Source organism: Strix uralensis, chromosome 5 (assembly GCF_047716275.1).
Source record: "Strix uralensis isolate ZFMK-TIS-50842 chromosome 5, bStrUra1, whole genome shotgun sequence".
Classification (NCBI taxonomy): domain Eukaryota; kingdom Metazoa; phylum Chordata; class Aves; order Strigiformes; family Strigidae; genus Strix; species Strix uralensis.
The window spans coordinates 61635035-61658676 of record NC_133976.1 but is presented as its reverse complement, the minus strand read 5'-3'; positions in this window follow the sequence as shown (position 1 = coordinate 61658676).

Below are 23642 nucleotides of genomic sequence, written 5' to 3'. Positions count from 1 at the left end.
AAGGTGCTAGCAGGGAATTCTCTGCCTGCCTTTCCCCAGTGCTCTGCAAGCTCTCCAGGACAACATAAAATCTGGGGCTCTGTGCTTTCTTTCGTTCTGAACAAGTGTTACTGTTTTCTGCACAAAAGCGATTCTGCGAAGCAATGTGAACACTTCTGCTTCCCAGGCACAGAGAAGGTGCTAGCAGGGAATTCTCTGCCTGCCTTTCCCCAGTGCTCTGCAAGCTCTCCAGGACAACATAAAATCTGGGGCTCTGTGCTTTCTTTCGTTCTGAACAAGTGTTACTGTTTTCTGCACAAAAGCGATTCTGCGAAGCAATGTGAACACTTCTGCTTCCCAGGAACAGAGAAGGTGCTAGCAGGGAATTCTCTACCTGCCTTTCCCCAGTGCTCTGCAAGCTCTCCAGGACAACATAAAATCTGGGGCTCTGTGCTTTCTTTCGTTCTGATCAAGTGTTACTGTTTTCTGCACAAAAGCGATTCTGCGAAGCAATGTGAACACTTCTGCTTCCCAGGCACAGAGAAGGTGCTAGCAGGGAATTCTCTGCCTGCCTTTCCCCAGTGCTCTGCAAGCTCTCCAGGACAACAGTAAATCTGGGGCTCTGTGCTTTCTTTCGTTCTGAACAAGTGTTACTGTTTTCTGCACAAAAGCGATTCTGCGAAGCAATGTGAACACTTCTGCTTCCCAGGCACAGAGAAGGTGCTAGCAGGGAATTCTCTGCCTGCCTTTCCCCAGTGCTCTGCAAGCTCTCCAGGACAACATAAAATCTGGGGCTCTGTGCTTTCTTTCGTTCTGAACAAGTGTTACTGTTTTCTGCACAAAAGCGATTCTGCGAAGCAGTGTGAACAGGCACAGAGAAGGTGATAGCAGGGAATTCTCTGCCCTCCTTTCCCCAGTGCTCTGCAAGCTCTCCAGGAAAACATAAAATCTGGGGCTCTGTGCTTTCTTTCGTTCTGAACAAGTGTTACTGTTTTCTGCACAAAAGCGATTCTGCGAAGCAATGTGAACACTTCTGCTTCCCAGGAACAGAGAAGGTGCTAGCAGGGAATTCTCTGCCTGCCTTTCCCCAGTGCTCTGCAAGCTCTCCAGGACAACATAAAATCTGGGGCTCTGTGCTTTCTTTCGTTCTGAACAAGTGTTACTGTTTTCTGCACAAAAGCGATTCTGCGAAGCAATGTGAACACTTCTGCTTCCCAGGCACAGAGAAGGTGCTAGCAGGGAATTCTCTGCCTGCCTTTCCCCAGTGCTCTGCAAGCTCTCCAGGACAACATAAAATCTGGGGCTCTGTGCTTTCTTTCGTTCTGAACAAGTGTTACTGTTTTCTGCACAAAAGCGATTCTGCGAAGCAATGTGAACACTTCTGCTTCCCAGGCACAGAGAAGGTGCTAGCAGGGAATTCTCTGCCTGCCTATCCCCAGTGCTCTGCAAGCTCTCCAGGACAACATAAAATATGGGGCTCTGTGCTTTCTTTCGTTCTGAACAAGTGTTACTGTTTTCTGCACAAAAGCGATTCTGCGAAGCAATGTGAACACTTCTGCTTCCCAGGCACAGAGAAGGTGCTAGCAGGGAATTCTCTGCCTGCCTTTCCCCAGTGCTCTGCAAGCTCTCCAGGACAACAGTAAATATGGGGCTCTGTGCTTTCTTTCGTTCTGAACAAGTGTTACTGTTTTCTGCACAAAAGCGATTCTGCGAAGCAATGTGAACACTTCTGCTTCCCAGGCACAGAGAAGGTGCTAGCAGGGAATTCTCTGCCTGCCTTTCCCCAGTGCTCTGCAAGCTCTCCAGGACAACATAAAATCTGGGGCTCTGTGCTTTCTTTCGTTCTGAACAAGTGTTACTGTTTTCTGCACAAAAGCGATTCTGCGAAGCAATGTGAACACTTCTGCTTCCCAGGCACAGAGAAGGTGCTAGCAGGGAATTCTCTGCCTGCCTTTCCCCAGTGCTCTGCAAGCTCTCCAGGACAACATAAAATCTGGGGCTCTGTGCTTTCTTTCGTTCTGAACAAGTGTTACTGTTTTCTGCACAAAAGCGATTCTGCGAAGCAATGTGAACACTTCTGCTTCCCAGGCACAGAGAAGGTGCTAGCAGGGAATTCTCTGCCTGCCTATCCCCAGTGCTCTGCAAGCTCTCCAGGACAACATAAAATATGGGGCTCTGTGCTTTCTTTCGTTCTGAACAAGTGTTACTGTTTTCTGCACAAAAGCGATTCTGCGAAGCAATGTGAACACTTCTGCTTCCCAGGCACAGAGAAGGTGCTAGCAGGGAATTCTCTGCCTGCCTTTCCCCAGTGCTCTGCAAGCTCTCCAGGACAACAGTAAATATGGGGCTCTGTGCTTTCTTTCGTTCTGAACAAGTGTTACTGTTTTCTGCACAAAAGCGATTCTGCGAAGCAATGTGAACACTTCTGCTTCCCAGGCACAGAGAAGGTGCTAGCAGGGAATTCTCTGCCTCCTTTCCCCAGTGCTCTGCAAGCTCTCCAGGACAACAGTAAATCTGGGGCTCTGTGCTTTCTTTCGTTCTGAACAAGTGTTACTGTTTTCTGCACAAAAGCGATTCTGCGAAGCAATGTGAACACTTCTGCTTCCCAGGCACAGAGAAGGTGCTAGCAGGGAATTCTCTGCCTGCCTTTCCCCAGTGCTCTGCAAGCTCTCCAGGACAACATAAAATCTGGGGCTCTGTGCTTTCTTTCGTTCTGAACAAGTGTTACTGTTTTCTGCACAAAAGCGATTCTGCGAAGCAATGTGAACACTTCTGCTTCCCAGGCACAGAGAAGGTGCTAGCAGGGAATTCTCTGCCTGCCTTTCCCCAGTGCTCTGCAAGCTCTCCAGGACAACATAAAATCTGGGGCTCTGTGCTTTCTTTCGTTCTGAACAAGTGTTACTGTTTTCTGCACAAAAGCGATTCTGCGAAGCAATGTGAACACTTCTGCTTCCCAGGCACAGAGAAGGTGCTAGCAGGGAATTCTCTGCCTGCCTTTCCCCAGTGCTCTGCAAGCTCTCCAGGACAACATAAAATCTGGGGCTCTGTGCTTTCTTTCGTTCTGAACAAGTGTTACTGTTTTCTGCACAAAAGCGATTCTGCGAAGCAATGTGAACACTTCTGCTTCCCAGGCACAGAGAAGGTGCTAGCAGGGAATTCTCTACCTGCCTTTCCCCAGTGCTCTGCAAGCTCTCCAGGACAACATAAAATCTGGGGCTCTGTGCTTTCTTTCGTTCTGATCAAGTGTTACTGTTTTCTGCACAAAAGCGATTCTGCGAAGCAATGTGAACACTTCTGCTTCCCAGGCACAGAGAAGGTGCTAGCAGGGAATTCTCTGCCTGCCTTTCCCCAGTGCTCTGCAAGCTCTCCAGGACAACATAAAATCTGGGGCTCTGTGCTTTCTTTCGTTCTGAACAAGTGTTACTGTTTTCTGCACAAAAGCGATTCTGCCAAGCAATGTGAACACTTCTGCTTCCCAGGAACAGAGAAGGTGCTAGCAGGGAATTCTCTGCCTGCCTTTCCCCAGTGCTCTGCAAGCTCTCCTGGACAACAGTAAATCTGGGGCTCTGTGCTTTCTTTCGTTCTGAACAAGTGTTACTGTTTTCTGCACAAAAGCGATTCTGCCAAGCAATGTGAACAGGCACAGAGAAGGTGCTAGCAGGGAATTCTCTGCCTGCCTTTCCCCAGTGCTCTGCAAGCTCTCCAGGACAACAGTAAATCTGGGGCTCTGTGCTTTCTTTTGTTCTGAACAAGTGTTACTGTTTTCTGCACAAAATCGATTCTGCGAAGCAATGTGAACACTTCTGCTTCCCAGGCACAGAGAAGGTGCTAGCAGGGAATTCTCTGCCTGCCTTTCCCCAGTGCTCTGCAAGCTCTCCAGGACAACAGTAAATCTGGGGCTCTGTGCTTTCTTTTGTTCTGAACAAGTGTTACTGTTTTCTGCACAAAATCGATTCTGCGAAGCAATGTGAACACTTCTGCTTCCCAGGCACAGAGAAGGTGCTAGCAGGGAATTCTCTACCTGCCTTTCCCCAGTGCTCTGCAAGCTCTCCAGGACAACATAAAATCTGGGGCTCTGTGCTTTCTTTTGTTCTGAACAAGTGTTACTGTTTTCTGCACAAAAGCGATTCTGCGAAGCAATGTGAACACTTCTGCTTCCCAGGCACAGAGAAGGTGCTAGCAGGGAATTCTCTGCTTGCCTTTCCCCAGTGCTCTGCAAGCTCTCCAGGACAACATAAAATCTGGGGCTCTGTGCTTTCTTTCGTTCTGAACAAGTGTTAGTGTTTTCTGCACAAAAGCGAGTCTGCGAAGCAATGTGAACAGGCACAGAGAAGGTGCTAGCAGGGAATTCTCTACCTGCCTTTCCCCAGTGCTCTGCAAGCTCTCCAGGACAACATAAAATCTGGGGCTCTGTGCTTTCTTTCGTTCTGATCAAGTGTTACTGTTTTCTGCACAAAAGCGATTCTGCGAAGCAATGTGAACACTTCTGCTTCCCAGGCACAGAGAAGGTGCTAGCAGGGAATTCTCTGCCTGCCTTTCCCCAGTGCTCTGCAAGCTCTCCAGGACAACATAAAATCTGGGGCTCTGTGCTTTCTTTCGTTCTGAACAAGTGTTACTGTTTTCTGCACAAAAGCGATTCTGCCAAGCAATGTGAACACTTCTCCTTCCCAGGCACAGAGAAGGTGCTAGCAGGGAATTCTCTACCTGCCCTTCCCCAGTGCTCTGCAAGCTCTCCAGGACAACATAAAATCTGGGGCTCTGTGCTTTCTTTCGTTCTGAACAAGTGTTACTGTTTTCTGCACAAAAGCGATTCTGCGAAGCAATGTGAACACTTCTGCTTCCCAGGCACAGAGAAGGTGCTAGCAGGGAATTCTCTGCCTGCCTTTCCCCAGTGCTCTGCAAGCTCTCCAGGACAACAGTAAATCTGGGGCTCTGTGCTTTCTTTCGTTCTGAACAAGTGTTACTGTTTTCTGCACAAAAGCGATTCTGCGAAGCAATGTGAACACTTCTGCTTCCCAGGCACAGAGAAGGTGCTAGCAGGGAATTCTCTGCCTGCCTTTCCCCAGTGCTCTGCAAGCTCTCCAGGACAACATAAAATCTGGGGCTCTGTGCTTTCTTTCGTTCTGAACAAGTGTTACTGTTTTCTGCACAAAAGCGATTCTGCGAAGCAATGTGAACACTTCTGCTTCCCAGGCACAGAGAAGGTGCTAGCAGGGAATTCTCTGCCTGCCTTTCCCCAGTGCTCTGCAAGCTCTCCAGGACAACATAAAATCTGGGGCTCTGTGCTTTCTTTCGTTCTGAACAAGTGTTACTGTTTTCTGCACAAAAGCGATTCTGCGAAGCAATGTGAACACTTCTGCTTCCCAGGCACAGAGAAGGTGCTAGCAGGGAATTCTCTGCCTGCCTTTCCCCAGTGCTCTGCAAGCTCTCCAGGACAACATAAAATATGGGGCTCTGTGCTTTCTTTCGTTCTGAACAAGTGTTACTGTTTTCTGCACAAAAGCGATTCTGCGAAGCAATGTGAACACTTCTGCTTCCCAGGCACAGAGAAGGTGCTAGCAGGGAATTCTCTACCTGCCTTTCCCCAGTGCTCTGCAAGCTCTCCAGGACAACATAAAATCTGGGGCTCTGTGCTTTCTTTCGTTCTGATCAAGTGTTACTGTTTTCTGCACAAAAGCGATTCTGCGAAGCAATGTGAACACTTCTGCTTCCCAGGCACAGAGAAGGTGCTAGCAGGGAATTCTCTGCCTGCCTTTCCCCAGTGCTCTGCAAGCTCTCCAGGACAACATAAAATCTGGGGCTCTGTGCTTTCTTTCGTTCTGAACAAGTGTTACTGTTTTCTGCACAAAAGCGATTCTGCGAAGCAGTGTGAACAGGCACAGAGAAGGTGATAGCAGGGAATTCTCTGCCCTCCTTTCCCCAGTGCTCTGCAAGCTCTCCAGGAAAACATAAAATCTGGGGCTCTGTGCTTTCTTTCGTTCTGAACAAGTGTTACTGTTTTCTGCACAAAAGCGATTCTGCGAAGCAATGTGAACACTCTGCTTCCCAGGAACAGAGAAGGTGCTAGCAGGGAATTCTCTGCCTGCCCTTCCCCAGTGCTCTGCAAGCTCTCCAGGACAACAGCAAATCTGGGGCTCTGTGCTTTCATTCGTTCTGAACAAGTGTTACTGTTTTCTGCACAAAAGCGATTCTGTGAAGCAATGTGAACACTTCTGCTTCCCAGGCACAGAGAAGGTGCTAGCAGGGAATTCTCTACCTGCCCTTCCCCAGTGCTCTGCAAGCTCTCCAGGACAACATAAAATCTGGGGCTCTGTGCTTTCTTTCGTTCTGAACAAGTGTTACTGTTTTCTGCACAAAAGCGATTCTGCGAAGCAATGTGAACACTTCTGCTTCCCAGGCACAGAGAAGGTGCTAGCAGGGAATTCTCTGCCTGCCTTTCCCCAGTGCTCTGCAAGCTCTCCAGGACAACATAAAATCTGGGGCTCTGTGCTTTCTTTCGTTCTGAACAAGTGTTACTGTTTTCTGCACAAAAGCGATTCTGCGAAGCAATGTGAACACTTCTGCTTCCCAGGCACAGAGAAGGTGCTAGCAGGGAATTCTCTGCCTGCCTTTCCCCAGTGCTCTGCAAGCTCTCCAGGACAACATAAAATATGGGGCTCTGTGCTTTCTTTCGTTCTGAACAAGTGTTACTGTTTTCTGCACAAAAGCAATTCTGCGAAGCAATGTGAACACTTCTGCTTCCCAGGCACAGAGAAGGTGCTAGCAGGGAATTCTCTACCTGCCTTTCCCCAGTGCTCTGCAAGCTCTCCAGGACAACATAAAATCTGGGGCTCTGTGCTTTCTTTCGTTCTGATCAAGTGTTACTGTTTTCTGCACAAAAGCGATTCTGCGAAGCAATGTGAACACTTCTGCTTCCCAGGCACAGAGAAGGTGCTAGCAGGGAATTCTCTGCCTGCCTTTCCCCAGTGCTCTGCAAGCTCTCCAGGACAACATAAAATCTGGGGCTCTGTGCTTTCTTTCGTTCTGAACAAGTGTTACTGTTTTCTGCACAGAAGCGATTCTGCGAGGCAATGTGAACACTTCTGCTTCCCAGGCACAGAGAAGGTGCTAGCAGGGAATTCTCTGCCTGCCTTTCCCCAGTGCTCTGCAAGCTCTCCAGGACAACATAAAATCTGGGGCTCTGTGCTTTCTTTCGTTCTGAACAAGTGTTACTGTTTTCTGCACAAAAGCGATTCTGCGAAGCAATGTGAACACTTCTGCTTCCCAGGCACAGAGAAGGTGCTAGCAGGGAATTCTCTACCTGCCTTTCCCCAGTGCTCTGCAAGCTCTCCAGGACAACATAAAATCTGGGGCTCTGTGCTTTCTTTCGTTCTGAACAAGTGTTACTGTTTTCTGCACAAAAGCGATTCTGCCAAGCAATGTGAACACTTCTGCTTCCCAGGCACAGAGAAGGTGCTAGCAGGGAATTCTCTGCCTGCCTTTCCCCAGTGCTCTGCAAGCTCTCCAGGACAACATAAAATCTGGGGCTCTGTGCTTTCTTTCGTTCTGAACAAGTGTTACTGTTTTCTGCACAAAAGCGATTCTGCCAAGCAATGTGAACACTTCTGCTTCCCAGGAACAGAGAAGGTGCTAGCAGGGAATTCTCTGCCTGCCTTTCCCCAGTGCTCTGCAAGCTCTCCAGGACAACAGTAAATCTGGGGCTCTGTGCTTTCTTTCGTTCTGAACAAGTGTTACTGTTTTCTGCACAAAAGCGATTCTGCCAAGCAATGTGAACAGGCACAGAGAAGGTGCTAGCAGGGAATTCTCTGCCTGCCTTTCCCCAGTGCTCTGCAAGCTCTCCAGGACAACAGTAAATCTGGGGCTCTGTGCTTTCTTTTGTTCTGAACAAGTGTTACTGTTTTCTGCACAAAATCGATTCTGAGAAGCAATGTGAACACTTCTGCTTCCCAGGCACAGAGAAGGTGCTAGCAGGGAATTCTCTACCTGCCTTTCCCCAGTGCTCTGCAAGCTCTCCAGGACAACAGTAAATCTGGGGCTCTGTGCTTTCTTTTGTTCTGAACAAGTGTTACTGTTTTCTGCACAAAAGCGATTCTGCGAAGCAATGTGAACACTTCTGCTTCCCAGGCACAGAGAAGGTGCTAGCAGGGAATTCTCTGCCTGCCTTTCCCCAGTGCTCTGCAAGCTCTCCAGGACAACATAAAATCTGGGGCTCTGTGCTTTCTTTCGTTCTGAACAAGTGTTACTGTTTTCTGCACAAAAGCGATTCTGCGAAGCAATGTGAACAGGCACAGAGAAGGTGCTAGCAGGGAAATCTCTACCTGCCTTTCCCCAGTGCTATGCAAGCTCTCCAGGACAACAGTAAATCTGGGGCTCTGTGCTTTCTTTCATTCTGAACAAGTGTTACTGTTTTCTGCACAAAAGCGATTCTGCGAAGCAATGTGAACACTTCTGCTTCCCAGGCACAGAGAAGGTGCTAGCAGGGAATTCTCTGCCTGCCTTTCCCCAGTGCTCTGCAAGCTCTCCAGGACAACATAAAATCTGGGGCTCTGTGCTTTCTTTCGTTCTGAACAAGTGTTACTGTTTTCTGCACAAAAGCGATTCTGCGAAGCAATGTGAACACTTCTGCTTCCCAGGCACAGAGAAGGTGCTAGCAGGGAATTCTCTGCCTGCCTTTCCCCAGTGCTCTGCAAGCTCTCCAGGACAACATAAAATCTGGGGCTCTGTGCTTTCTTTCGTTCTGAACAAGTGTTACTGTTTTCTGCACAAAAGCGATTCTGCGAAGCAATGTGAACACTTCTGCTTCCCAGGCACAGAGAAGGTGCTAGCAGGGAATTCTCTGCCTGCCTTTCCCCAGTGCTCTGCAAGCTCTCCAGGACAACATAAAATCTGGGGCTCTGTGCTTTCTTTCGTTCTGAACAAGTGTTACTGTTTTCTGCACAAAAGCGATTCTGCGAAGCAATGTGAACACTTCTGCTTCCCAGGCACAGAGAAGGTGCTAGCAGGGAATTCTCTACCTGCCTTTCCCCAGTGCTCTGCAAGCTCTCCAGGACAACATAAAATCTGGGGCTCTGTGCTTTCTTTCGTTCTGATCAAGTGTTACTGTTTTCTGCACAAAAGCGATTCTGCGAAGCAATGTGAACACTTCTGCTTCCCAGGCACAGAGAAGGTGCTAGCAGGGAATTCTCTGCCTGCCTTTCCCCAGTGCTCTGCATGCTCTCCAGGACAACATAAAATCTGGGGCTCTGTGCTTTCTTTCGTTCTGAACAAGTGTTACTGTTTTCTGCACAAAAGCGATTCTGCGAAGCAGTGTGAACAGGCACAGAGAAGGTGATAGCAGGGAATTCTCTGCCCTCCTTTCCCCAGTGCTCTGCAAGCTCTCCAGGAAAACATAAAATCTGGGGCTCTGTGCTTTCTTTCGTTCTGAACAAGTGTTACTGTTTTCTGCACAAAAGCGATTCTGTGAAGCAATGTGAACACTTCTGCTTCCCAGGCACAGAGAAGGTGCTAGCAGGGAATTCTCTACCTGCCCTTCCCCAGTGCTCTGCAAGCTCTCCAGGACAACATAAAATCTGGGGCTCTGTGCTTTCTTTCGTTCTGATCAAGTGTTACTGTTTTCTGCACAAAATCGATTCTGAGAAGCAATGTGAACACTTCTGCTTCCCAGGCACAGAGAAGGTGCTAGCAGGGAATTCTCTGCCTGCCTTTCCCCAGTGCTCTGCAAGCTCTCCAGGACAACAGTAAATATGGGGCTCTGTGCTTTCTTTCGTTCTGAACAAGTGTTACTGTTTTCTGCACAAAAGCGATTCTGCGAAGCAATGTGAACACTTCTGCTTCCCAGGCACAGAGAAGGTGCTAGCAGGGAATTCTCTGCCTGCCTTTCCCCAGTGCTCTGCAAGCTCTCCAGGACAACATAAAATCTGGGGCTCTGTGCTTTCTTTCGTTCTGAACAAGTGTTACTGTTTTCTGCACAAAAGCGATTCTGCGAAGCAATGTGAACAGGCACAGAGAAGGTGCTAGCAGGGAAATCTCTACCTGCCTTTCCCCAGTGCTATGCAAGCTCTCCAGGACAACAGTAAATCTGGGGCTCTGTGCTTTCTTTCATTCTGAACAAGTGTTACTGTTTTCTGCACAAAAGCGATTCTGCGAAGCAATGTGAACACTTCTGCTTCCCAGGCACAGAGAAGGTGCTAGCAGGGAATTCTCTGCCTGCCTTTCCCCAGTGCTCTGCAAGCTCTCCAGGACAACATAAAATCTGGGGCTCTGTGCTTTCTTTCGTTCTGAACAAGTGTTACTGTTTTCTGCACAAAAGCGATTCTGCGAAGCAATGTGAACACTTCTGCTTCCCAGGCACAGAGAAGGTGCTAGCAGGGAATTCTCTGCCTGCCTTTCCCCAGTGCTCTGCAAGCTCTCCAGGACAACATAAAATCTGGGGCTCTGTGCTTTCTTTCGTTCTGAACAAGTGTTACTGTTTTCTGCACAAAAGCGATTCTGCGAAGCAATGTGAACACTTCTGCTTCCCAGGCACAGAGAAGGTGCTAGCAGGGAATTCTCTGCCTGCCTTTCCCCAGTGCTCTGCAAGCTCTCCAGGACAACATAAAATCTGGGGCTCTGTGCTTTCTTTCGTTCTGAACAAGTGTTACTGTTTTCTGCACAAAAGCGATTCTGCCAAGCAATGTGAACACTTCTGCTTCCCAGGCACAGAGAAGGTGCTAGCAGGGAATTCTCTACCTGCCTTTCCCCAGTGCTCTGCAAGCTCTCCAGGACAACATAAAATCTGGGGCTCTGTGCTTTCTTTCGTTCTGATCAAGTGTTACTGTTTTCTGCACAAAAGCGATTCTGCGAAGCAATGTGAACACTTCTGCTTCCCAGGCACAGAGAAGGTGCTAGCAGGGAATTCTCTGCCTGCCTTTCCCCAGTGCTCTGCAAGCTCTCCAGGACAACATAAAATCTGGGGCTCTGTGCTTTCTTTCGTTCTGAACAAGTGTTACTGTTTTCTGCACAAAAGCGATTCTGCGAAGCAGTGTGAACAGGCACAGAGAAGGTGATAGCAGGGAATTCTCTGCCCTCCTTTCCCCAGTGCTCTGCAAGCTCTCCAGGAAAACATAAAATCTGGGGCTCTGTGCTTTCTTTCGTTCTGAACAAGTGTTACTGTTTTCTGCACAAAAGCGATTCTGTGAAGCAATGTGAACACTTCTGCTTCCCAGGCACAGAGAAGGTGCTAGCAGGGAATTCTCTACCTGCCCTTCCCCAGTGCTCTGCAAGCTCTCCAGGACAACATAAAATCTGGGGCTCTGTGCTTTCTTTCGTTCTGAACAAGTGTTACTGTTTTCTGCACAAAAGCGATTCTGCGAAGCAATGTGAACACTTCTGCTTCCCAGGCACAGAGAAGGTGCTAGCAGGGAATTCTCTGCCTGCCTTTCCCCAGTGCTCTGCAAGCTCTCCAGGACAACAGTAAATCTGGGGCTCTGTGCTTTCTTTCGTTCTGAACAAGTGTTACTGTTTTCTGCACAAAAGCGATTCTGCGAAGCAATGTGAACACTTCTGCTTCCCAGGCACAGAGAAGGTGCTAGCAGGGAATTCTCTGCCTGCCTTTCCCCAGTGCTCTGCAAGCTCTCCAGGACAACAGTAAATCTGGGGCTCTGTGCTTTCTTTCGTTCTGAACAAGTGTTACTGTTTTCTGCACAAAAGCGATTCTGCGAAGCAATGTGAACACTTCTGCTTCCCAGGCACAGAGAAGGTGCTAGCAGGGAATTCTCTGCCTGCCTTTCCCCAGTGCTCTGCAAGCTCTCCAGGACAACATAAAATCTGGGGCTCTGTGCTTTCTTTCGTTCTGAACAAGTGTTACTGTTTTCTGCACAAAAGCGATTCTGAGAAGCAATGTGAACACTTCTGCTTCCCAGGCACAGAGAAGGTGCTAGCAGGGAATTCTCTACCTGCCTTTCCCCAGTGCTCTGCAAGCTCTCCAGGACAACATAAAATCTGGGGCTCTGTGCTTTCTTTCGTTCTGAACAAGTGTTACTGTTTTCTGCACAAAAGCGATTCTGCGAAGCAATGTGAACACTTCTGCTTCCCAGGCAGAGAGAAGGTGCTAGCAGGGAATTCTCTGCCTGCCTTTCCCCAGTGCTCTGCAAGCTCTCCAGGACAACATAAAATCTGGGGCTCTGTGCTTTCTTTCGTTCTGAACAAGTGTTACTGTTTTCTGCACAAAAGCGATTCTGCGAAGCAATGTGAACACTTCTGCTTCCCAGGCACAGAGAAGGTGCTAGCAGGGAATTCTCTGCCTGCCTTTCCCCAGTGCTCTGCAAGCTCTCCAGGACAACATAAAATATGGGGCTCTGTGCTTTCTTTCGTTCTGAACAAGTGTTACTGTTTTCTGCACAAAAGCGATTCTGCGAAGCAATGTGAACACTTCTGCTTCCCAGGCACAGAGAAGGTGCTAGCAGGGAATTCTCTACCTGCCTTTCCCCAGTGCTCTGCAAGCTCTCCAGGACAACATAAAATCTGGGGCTCTGTGCTTTCTTTCGTTCTGATCAAGTGTTACTGTTTTCTGCACAAAAGCGATTCTGCGAAGCAATGTGAACACTTCTGCTTCCCAGGCACAGAGAAGGTGCTAGCAGGGAATTCTCTGCCTGCCTTTCCCCAGTGCTCTGCAAGCTCTCCAGGACAACATAAAATCTGGGGCTCTGTGCTTTCTTTCGTTCTGAACAAGTGTTACTGTTTTCTGCACAAAAGCGATTCTGCGAAGCAGTGTGAACAGGCACAGAGAAGGTGATAGCAGGGAATTCTCTGCCCTCCTTTCCCCAGTGCTCTGCAAGCTCTCCAGGACAACATAAAATCTGGGGCTCTGTGCTTTCTTTCGTTCTGAACAAGTGTTACTGTTTTCTGCACAAAAGCGATTCTGCGAAGCAATGTGAACAATTCTGCTTCCCAGGAACAGAGAAGGTGCTAGCAGGGAATTCTCTGCCTGCCCTTCCCCAGTGCTCTGCAAGCTCTCCAGGACAACAGCAAATCTGGGGCTCTGTGCTTTCATTCGTTCTGAACAAGTGTTACTGTTTTCTGCACAAAAGCGATTCTGTGAAGCAATGTGAACACTTCTGCTTCCCAGGCACAGAGAAGGTGCTAGCAGGGAATTCTCTACCTGCCCTTCCCCAGTGCTCTGCAAGCTCTCCAGGACAACATAAAATCTGGGGCTCTGTGCTTTCTTTCGTTCTGAACAAGTGTTACTGTTTTCTGCACAAAAGCGATTCTGCGAAGCAATGTGAACACTTCTGCTTCCCAGGCACAGAGAAGGTGCTAGCAGGGAATTCTCTGCCTGCCTTTCCCCAGTGCTCTGCAAGCTCTCCAGGACAACAGTAAATCTGGGGCTCTGTGCTTTCTTTCGTTCTGAACAAGTGTTACTGTTTTCTGCACAAAAGCGATTCTGCGAAGCAATGTGAACACTTCTGCTTCCCAGGCACAGAGAAGGTGCTAGCAGGGAATTCTCTGCCTGCCTTTCCCCAGTGCTCTGCAAGCTCTCCAGGACAACATAAAATCTGGGGCTCTGTGCTTTCTTTCGTTCTGAACAAGTGTTACTGTTTTCTGCACAAAAGCGATTCTGAGAAGCAATGTGAACACTTCTGCTTCCCAGGCACAGAGAAGGTGCTAGCAGGGAATTCTCTACCTGCCTTTCCCCAGTGCTCTGCAAGCTCTCCAGGAAAACATAAAATCTGGGGCTCTGTGCTTTCTTTCGTTCTGAACAAGTGTTACTGTTTTCTGCACAAAAGCGATTCTGCGAAGCAATGTGAACACTTCTGCTTCCCAGGCACAGAGAAGGTGCTAGCAGGGAATTCTCTGCCTGCCTTTCCCCAGTGCTCTGCAAGCTCTCCAGGACAACATAAAATCTGGGGCTCTGTGCTTTCTTTCGTTCTGAACAAGTGTTACTGTTTTCTGCACAAAAGCGATTCTGCGAAGCAATGTGAACACTTCTGCTTCCCAGGCACAGAGAAGGTGCTAGCAGGGAATTCTCTGCCTGCCTTTCCCCAGTGCTCTGCAAGCTCTCCAGGACAACATAAAATATGGGGCTCTGTGCTTTCTTTCGTTCTGAACAAGTGTTACTGTTTTCTGCACAAAAGCGATTCTGCGAAGCAATGTGAACACTTCTGCTTCCCAGGCACAGAGAAGGTGCTAGCAGGGAATTCTCTACCTGCCTTTCCCCAGTGCTCTGCAAGCTCTCCAGGACAACATAAAATCTGGGGCTCTGTGCTTTCTTTCATTCTGAACAAGTGTTACTGTTTTCTGCACAAAAGCGATTCTGCGAAGCAATGTGAACACTTCTGCTTCCCAGGCACAGAGAAGGTGCTAGCAGGGAATTCTCTGCCTGCCTTTCCCCAGTGCTCTGCAAGCTCTCCAGGACAACATAAAATCTGGGGCTCTGTGCTTTCTTTCGTTCTGAACAAGTGTTACTGTTTTCTGCACAAAAGCGATTCTGCGAAGCAGTGTGAACAGGCACAGAGAAGGTGATAGCAGGGAATTCTCTGCCCTCCTTTCCCCAGTGCTCTGCAAGCTCTCCAGGAAAACATAAAATCTGGGGCTCTGTGCTTTCTTTCGTTCTGAACAAGTGTTACTGTTTTCTGCACAAAAGCGATTCTGCGAAGCAATGTGAACACTTCTGCTTCCCAGGAACAGAGAAGGTGCTAGCAGGGAATTCTCTGCCTGCCCTTCCCCAGTGCTCTGCAAGCTCTCCAGGACAACAGCAAATCTGGGGCTCTGTGCTTTCATTCGTTCTGAACAAGTGTTACTGTTTTCTGCACAAAAGCGATTCTGTGAAGCAATGTGAACACTTCTGCTTCCCAGGCACAGAGAAGGTGCTAGCAGGGAATTCTCTACCTGCCCTTCCCCAGTGCTCTGCAAGCTCTCCAGGACAACATAAAATCTGGGGCTCTGTGCTTTCTTTCGTTCTGAACAAGTGTTACTGTTTTCTGCACAAAAGCGATTCTGCGAAGCAATGTGAACACTTCTGCTTCCCAGGCACAGAGAAGGTGCTAGCAGGGAATTCTCTGCCTGCCTTTCCCCAGTGCTCTGCAAGCTCTCCAGGACAACAGTAAATCTGGGGCTCTGTGCTTTCTTTCGTTCTGAACAAGTGTTACTGTTTTCTGCACAAAAGCGATTCTGCGAAGCAATGTGAACACTTCTGCTTCCCAGGCACAGAGAAGGTGCTAGCAAGGAATTCTCTGCCTGCCTTTCCCCAGTGCTCTGCAAGCTCTCCAGGACAACATAAAATCTGGGGCTCTGTGCTTTCTTTCGTTCTGAACAAGTGTTACTGTTTTCTGCACAAAAGCGATTCTGCGAAGCAATGTGAACACTTCTGCTTCCCAGGCACAGAGAAGGTGCTAGCAGGGAATTCTCTGCCTGCCTTTCCCCAGTGCTCTGCAAGCTCTCCAGGACAACATAAAATCTGGGGCTCTGTGCTTTCTTTCGTTCTGAACAAGTGTTACTGTTTTCTGCACAAAAGCGATTCTGCGAAGCAATGTGAACACTTCTGCTTCCCAGGCACAGAGAAGGTGCTAGCAGGGAATTCTCTACCTGCCTTTCCCCAGTGCTCTGCAAGCTCTCCAGGACAACATAAAATCTGGGGCTCTGTGCTTTCTTTCATTCTGAACAAGTGTTACTGTTTTCTGCACAAAAGCGATTCTGCGAAGCAATGTGAACACTTCTGCTTCCCAGGCACAGAGAAGGTGCTAGCAGGGAATTCTCTGCCTGCCTTTCCCCAGTGCTCTGCAAGCTCTCCAGGACAACATAAAATCTGGGGCTCTGTGCTTTCTTTCGTTCTGAACAAGTGTTACTGTTTTCTGCACAAAAGCGATTCTGCGAAGCAATGTGAACACTTCTGCTTCCCAGGAACAGAGAAGGTGCTAGCAGGGAATTCTCTGCCTGCCTTTCCCCAGTGCTCTGCAAGCTCTCCAGGACAACAGTAAATCTGGGGCTCTGTGCTTTCTTTCGTTCTGAACAAGTGTTACTGTTTTCTGCACAAAAGCGATTCTGCCAAGCAATGTGAACAGGCACAGAGAAGGTGCTAGCAGGGAATTCTCTACCTGCCTTTCCCCAGTGCTCTGCAAGCTCTCCAGGACAACATAAAATCTGGGGCTCTGTGCTTTCTTTCGTTCTGATCAAGTGTTACTGTTTTCTGCACAAAATCGATTCTGAGAAGCAATGTGAACACTTCTGCTTCCCAGGCACAGAGAAGGTGCTAGCAGGGAATTCTCTGCCTGCCTTTCCCCAGTGCTCTGCAAGCTCTCCAGGACAACAGTAAATCTGGGGCTCTGTGCTTTCTTTCGTTCTGAACAAGTGTTACTGTTTTCTGCACAAAAGTGATTCTGCGAAGCAATGTGAACAGGCACAGAGAAGGTGCTAGCAGGGAATTCTCTGCCTGCCTTTCCCCAGTGCTCTGCAAGCTCTCCAGGACAACAGTAAATCTGGGGCTCTGTGCTTTCTTTTGTTCTGAACAAGTGTTACTGTTTTCTGCACAAAAGCGATTCTGCGAAGCAATGTGAACACTTCTGCTTCCCAGGCACAGAGAAGGTGCTAGCAGGGAATTCTCTACCTGCCTTTCCCCAGTGCTCTGCAAGCTCTCCAGGACAACATAAAATCTGGGGCTCTGTGCTTTCTTTCGTTCTGAACAAGTGTTACTGTTTTCTGCACAAAAGCGATTCTGCGAAGCAGTGTGAACAGGCACAGAGAAGGTGCTAGCAGGGAATTCTCTGCCTGCCTTTCCCCAGTGCTCTGCAAGCTCTCCAGGACAACATAAAATCTGGGGCTCTGTGCTTTCTTTCGTTCTGAACAAGTGTTACTGTTTTCTGCACAAAAGCGATTCTGCGAAGCAATGTGAACACTTCTGCTTCCCAGGCACAGAGAAGGTGCTAGCAGGGAATTCTCTGCCTGCCTTTCCCCAGTGCTCTGCAAGCTCTCCAGGACAACAGTAAATCTGGGGCTCTGTGCTTTCTTTCGTTCTGAACAAGTGTTACTGTTTTCTGCACAAAAGCGATTCTGCGAAGCAATGTGAACACTTCTGCTTCCCAGGCACAGAGATGGTGCTAGCAGGGAATTCTCTGCCTGCCTTTCCCCAGTGCTCTGCAAGCTCTCCAGGACAACATAAAATCTGGGGCTCTGTGCTTTCTTTCGTTCTGAACAAGTGTTACTGTTTTCTGCACAAAAGCGATTCTGCGAAGCAATGTGAACACTTCTGCTTCCCAGGCACAGAGAAGGTGCTAGCAGGGAATTCTCTGCCTGCCTTTCCCCAGTGCTCTGCAAGCTCTCCAGGACAACATAAAATCTGGGGCTCTGTGCTTCCTTTCGTTCTGAACAAGTGTTAGTGTTTTCTGCACAAAAGCGATTCTGCGAAGCAGTGTGAACAGGCACAGAGAAGGTGCTAGCAGGGAATTCTCTGCCTGCCTTTCCCCAGTGCTCTGCAAGCTCTCCAGGACAACATAAAATCTGGGGCTCTGTGCTTTCTTTCGTTCTGAACAAGTGTTACTGTTTTCTGCACAAAAGCGATTCTGCCAAGCAATGTGAACACTTCTGCTTCCCAGGCACAGAGAAGGTGCTAGCAGGGAATTCTCTGCCTGCCTTTCCCCAGTGCTCTGCAAGCTCTCCAGGACAACATAAAATCTGGGGCTCTGTGCTTTCTTTCGTTCTGAACAAGTGTTACTGTTTTCTGCACAAAAGCGATTCTGCGAAGCAATGTGAACACTTCTGCTTCCCAGGCACAGAGAAGGTGCTAGCAGGGAATTCTCTGCCTGCCTTTCCCCAGTGCTCTGCAAGCTCTCCAGGACAACATAAAATCTGGGGCTCTGTGCTTTCTTTCGTTCTGAACAAGTGTTAGTGTTTTCTGCACAAAAGCGATTCTGCGAAGCAATGTGAACAGGCACAGAGAAGGTGCTAGCAGGGAATTCTCTACCTGCCTTTCCCCAGTGCTCTGCAAGCTCTCCAGGACAACAGTAAATCTGGGGCTCTGTGCTTTCTTTCGTTCTGAACAAGTGTTAGTGTTTTCTGCACAAAAGCGATTCTGCGAAGCAATGTGAACACTTCTGCTTCCCAGGCACAGAGAAGGTGCTAGCAGGGAATTCTCTGCCTGCCTTTCCCCAGTGCTCTGCAAGCTCTCCAGGACAACATAAAATCTGGGGCTCTGTGCTTTCTTTCGTTCTGAACAAGTGTTACTGTTTTCTGCACAAAAGCGATTCTGCGAAGCAGTGTGAACAGGCACAGAGAAGGTGATAGCAGGGAATTCTCTGCCCTCCTTTCCCCAGTGCTCTGCAAGCTCTCCAGGACAACATAAAATCTGGGGCTCTGTGCTTTCTTTCGTTCTGAACAAGTGTTACTGTTTTCTGCACAAAAGCGATTCTGCGAAGCAATGTGAACACTTCTGCTTCCCAGGAACAGAGAAGGTGCTAGCAGGGAATTCTCTGCCTGCCTTTCCCCAGTGCTCTGCAAGCTCTCCAGGACAACAGCAAATCTGGGGCTCTGTGCTTTCTTTCGTTCTGAACAAGTGTTACTGTTTTCTGCACAAAAGCGATTCTGCGAAGCAATGTGAACACTTCTGCTTCCCAGGCACAGAAAAAGTGCTAGCAGGGAATTCTCTGCCTGCCTTTCCCCAGTGCTCTGCAAGCTGTTCAGGACAACATAAAATCTGGGGCTCTGTGCTTTCTTTCGTTCTGAACAAGTGTTACTGTTTTCTGCACAAAAACGATTCTGCGAAGCAATGTGAACACTTCTGCTTCCCAGGCACAGAGAAGGTGCTAGCAGGGAATTCTCTGCCTGCCTTTCCCCAGTGCTCTGCAAGCTCTCCAGGACAACATAAAATCTGGGGCTCTGTGCTTTCTTTCGTTCTGAACAAGTGTTACTGTTTTCTGCACAAAAGCGATTCTGCCAAGCAATGTGAACAGGCACAGAGAAGGTGCTAGCAGGGAATTCTCTACCTGCCTTTCCCCAGTGCTCTGCAAGCTCTCCAGGACAACAGTAAATCTGGGGCTCTGTGCTTTCTTTCGTTCTGAACAAGAGTTAGTGTTTTCTGCACAAAAGCGATTCTGCGAAGCAATGTTTACACTTCTGCGTCCCAGGCACAGAGAAGGTGCTAGCAGGGAATTCTCTGCCTGCCTTTCCCCAGTGCTCTGCAAGCTCTCCAGGACAACATAAAATCTGGGGCTCTGTGCTTTCTTTCGTTCTGAACAAGTGTTACTGTTTTCTGCACAAAAGCGATTCTGCCAAGCAATGTGAACACTTCTGCTTCCCAGGAACAGAGAAGGTGCTAGCAGGGAATTCTCTGCCTGCCTTTCCCCAGTGCTCTGCAAGCTCTCCAGGACAACAGCAAATCTGGGGCTCTGTGCTTTCATTCGTTCTGAACAAGTGTTACTGTTTTCTGCACAAAAGCGATTCTGCGAAGCAATGTGAACACTTCTGCTTCCCAGGCACAGAGAAGGTGCTAGCAGGGAATTCTCTGCCTGCCTTTCCCCAGTGCTCTGCAAGCTCTCCAGGACAACATAAAATCTGGGGCTCTGTGCTTTCTTTTGTTCTGAACAAGTGTTACTGTTTTCTGCACAAAAGCGATTCTGCGAAGCAATGTGAACACTTCTGCTTCCCAGGCACAGAGAAGGTGCTAGCAGGGAATTCTCTGCCTGCCTTTCCCCAGTGCTCTGCAAGCTCTCCAGGACAACATAAAATCTGGGGCTCTGTGCTTTCTTTCGTTCTGAACAAGTGTTACTGTTTTCTGCACAAAAGCGATTCTGCGAAGCAATGTGAACAGGCACAGAGAAGGTGCTAGCAGGGAATTCTCTACCTGCCTTTCCCCAGTGCTCTGCAAGCTCTCCAGGACAACAGTAAATCTGGGGCTCTGTGCTTTCTTTCGTTCTGAACAAGAGTTAGTGTTTTCTGCACAAAAGCGATTCTGCGAAGCAATGTTTACACTTCTGCGTCCCAGGCACAGAGAAGGTGCTAGCAGGGAATTCTCTGCCAGCCTTTCCCCAGTGCTCTACAAGCTCTCCAGGACAACATAAAATCTGGGGCTCTGTGCTTTCTTTCGTTCTGAACAAGTGTTACTGTTTTCTGCACAAAAGCGATTCTGCGAAGCAATGTGAATAGGCACAGAGAAGGTGATAGCAGGGAATTCTCTGCCTGCCTTTCCCCAGTGCTCTGCAAGCTCTCCAGGACAACATAAAATCTGGGGCTCTGTGCTTTCTTTCGTTCTGAACAAGTGTTACTGTTTTCTGCACAAAAGCGATTCTGCCAAGCAATGTGAACAGGCACAGAGAAGGTGCTAGCAGGGAATTCTCTGCCTGCCTTTCCCCAGTGCTCTGCAAGCTCTCCAGGACAACATAAAATCTGGGGCTCTGTGCTTTCTTTCGTTCTGAACAAGTGTTACTGTTTTCTGCACAAAAGCGATTCTGCGAAGCAGTGTGAACAGGCACAGAGAAGGTGATAGCAGGGAATTCTCTGCCCTCCTTTCCCCAGTGCTCTGCAAGCTCTCCAGGAAAACAGTAAATCTGGGGCTCTGTGCTTTCTTTCGTTCTGAACAAGTGTTACTGTTTTCTGCACAAAAGCGATTCTGCGAAGCAATGTGAACACTTCTGCTTCCCAGGAACAGAGAAGGTGCTAGCAGGGAATTCTCTGCCTGCCTTTCCCCAGTGCTCTGCAAGCTCTCCAGGACAACAGCAAATCTGGGGCTCTGTGCTTTCTTTCGTTCTGAACAAGTGTTACTGTTTTCTGCACAAAAGCGATTCTGCGAAGCAATGTGAACACTTCTGCTTCCCAGGCACAGAGAAGGTGCTAGCAGGGAATTCTCTGCCTGCCTTTCCCCAGTGCTCTGCAAGCTCTCCAGGACAACATAAAATCTGGGGCTCTGTGCTTTCTTTCGTTCTGAACAAGTGTTACTGTTTTCTGCACAAAAGCGATTCTGCCAAGCAATGTGAACAGGCACAGAGAAGGTGCTAGCAGGGAATTCTCTACCTGCCTTTCCCCAGTGCTCTGCAAGCTCTCCAGGACAACAGTAAATCTGGGGCTCTGTGCTTTCTTTCGTTCTGAACAAGAGTTAGTGTTTTCTGCACAAAAGCGATTCTGCGAAGCAATGTTTACACTTCTGCGTCCCAGGCACAGAGAAGGTGCTAGCAGGGAATTCTCTGCCTGCCTTTCCCCAGTGCTCTGCAAGCTCTCCAGGACAACATAAAATCTGGGGCTCTGTGCTTTCTTTCGTTCTGAACAAGTGTTAATGTTTTCTGCACAAAAGCGATTCTGCGAAGCAATGTGAACACTTCTGCTTCCCAGGCACAGAGAAGGTGCTAGCAGGGAATTCTCTGCCTGCCTTTCCCCAGTGCTCTGCAAGCTCTCCAGGACAACATAAAATCTGGGGCTCTGTGCTTTCTTTCGTTCTGAACAAGTGTTACTGTTTTCTGCACAAAAGCGATTCTGCGAAGCAATGTGAACACTTCTGCTTCCCAGGAACAGAGAAGGTGCTAGCAGGGAATTCTCTGCCTGCCTTTCCCCAGTGCTCTGCAAGCTCTCCAGGACAACAGCAAATCTGGGGCTCTGTGCTTTCATTCGTTCTGAACAAGTGTTACTGTTTTCTGCACAAAAGCGATTCTGCGAAGGAGTGTGAACACTTCTGCTTCCCAGGCACAGAGAAGGTGCTAGCAGGGAATTCTCTGCCTGCCTTTCCCCAGTGCTCTGCAAGCTCTCCAGGACAACATAAAATCTGGGGCTCTGTGCTTTCTTTTGTTCTGAACAAGTGTTACTGTTTTCTGCACAAAAGCGATTCTGCGAAGCAATGTGAACACTTCTGCTTCCCAGGCACAGAGAAGGTGCTAGCAGGGAATTCTCTGCCTGCCTTTCCCCAGTGCTCTGCAAGCTCTCCAGGACAACATAAAATCTGGGGCTCTGTGCTTTCTTTCGTTCTGAACAAGTGTTACTGTTTTCTGCACAAAAGCGATTCTGCGAAGCAATGTGAACAGGCACAGAGAAGGTGCTAGCAGGGAATTCTCTACCTGCCTTTCCCCAGTGCTCTGCAAGCTCTCCAGGACAACAGTAAATCTGGGGCTCTGTGCTTTCTTTCGTTCTGAACAAGAGCTAGTGTTTTCTGCACAAAAGCGATTCTGCGAAGCAATGTGAACACTTCTGCGTCCCAGGCACAGAGAAGGTGCTAGCAGGGAATTCTCTGCCTGCCTTTCCCCAGTGCTCTGCAAGCTCTCCAGGACAACATAAAATCTGGGGCTCTGTGCTTTCTTTCGTTCTGAACAAGTGTTACTGTTTTCTGCACAAAAGCGATTCTGCGAAGCAATGTGAACACTTCTGCTTCCCAGGCACAGAGAAGGTGCTAGCAGGGAATTCTCTGCCTGCCTTTCCCCAGTGCTCTGCAAGCTCTCCAGGACAACATAAAATCTGGGGCTCTGTGCTTCCTTTCGTTCTGAACAAGTGTTAGTGTTTTCTGCACAAAAGCGATTCTGCGAAGCAGTGTGAACAGGCACAGAGAAGGTGCTAGCAGGGAATTCTCTGCCTGCCTTTCCCCAGTGCTCTGCAAGCTCTCCAGGACAACATAAAATCTGGGGCTCTGTGCTTTCTTTCGTTCTGAACAAGTGTTACTGTTTTCTGCACAAAAGCGATTCTGCGAAGCAATGTGAACACTTCTGCTTCCCAGGCACAGAGAAGGTGCTAGCAGGGAATTCTCTGCCTGCCTTTCCCCAGTGCTCTGCAAGCTCTCCAGGACAACATAAAATCTGGGGCTCTGTGCTTTCTTTCGTTCTGAACAAGTGTTACTGTTTTCTGCACAAAAGCGATTCTGTGAAGCAATGTGAACACTTCTGCTTCCCAGGCACAGAGAAGGTGCTAGCAGGGAATTCTCTGCCTGCCTTTCCCCAGTGCTCTGCAAGCTCTCCAGGACAACAGTAAATCTGGGGCTCTGTGCTTTCTTTCGTTCTGAACAAGTGTTACTGTTTTCTGCACAAAAGCAATTCTGCGAAGCAATGTGAACACTTCTGCTTCCCAGGCACAGAGAAGGTGCTAGCAGTGAATTCTCTGCTTGCCTTTCCACAGTGCTCTGCAAGCTCTCCAGGACAACATAAAATCTGGGGCTCTGTGCTTTCTTTCGTTCTGAACAAGTGTTACTGTTTTCTGCACAAAAGCGATTCTGTGAAGCAATGTGAACACTTCTGCTTCCCAGGCACAGAGAAGGTGCTAGCAGGGAATTCTCTGCCTGCCTTTCCCCAGTGCTCTGCAAGCTCTCCAGGACAACATAAAATCTGGGGCTCTGTGCTTTCTTTCGTTCTGAACAAGTGTTACTGTTTTCTGCACAAAAGCGATTCTGCGAAGCAATGTGAACACTTCTGCTTCCCAGGCACAGAGAAGGTGCTAGCAGGGAATTCTCTGCCTGCCTTTCCCCAGTGCTCTGCAAGCTCTCCAGGACAACATAAAATCTGGGGCTCTGTGCTTTCTTTCGTTCTGAACAAGTGTTACTGTTTTCTGCACAAAAGCGATTCTGAGAAGCAATGTGAACACTTCTGCTTCCCAGGCACAGAGAAGGTGCTAGCAGGGAATTCTCTGCCTGCCTTTCCCCAGTGCTCTGCAAGCTCTCCAGGACAACAGTAAATCTGGGGCTCTGTGCTTTCTTTTGTTCTGAACAAGTGTTACTGTTTTCTGCACAAAAGCGA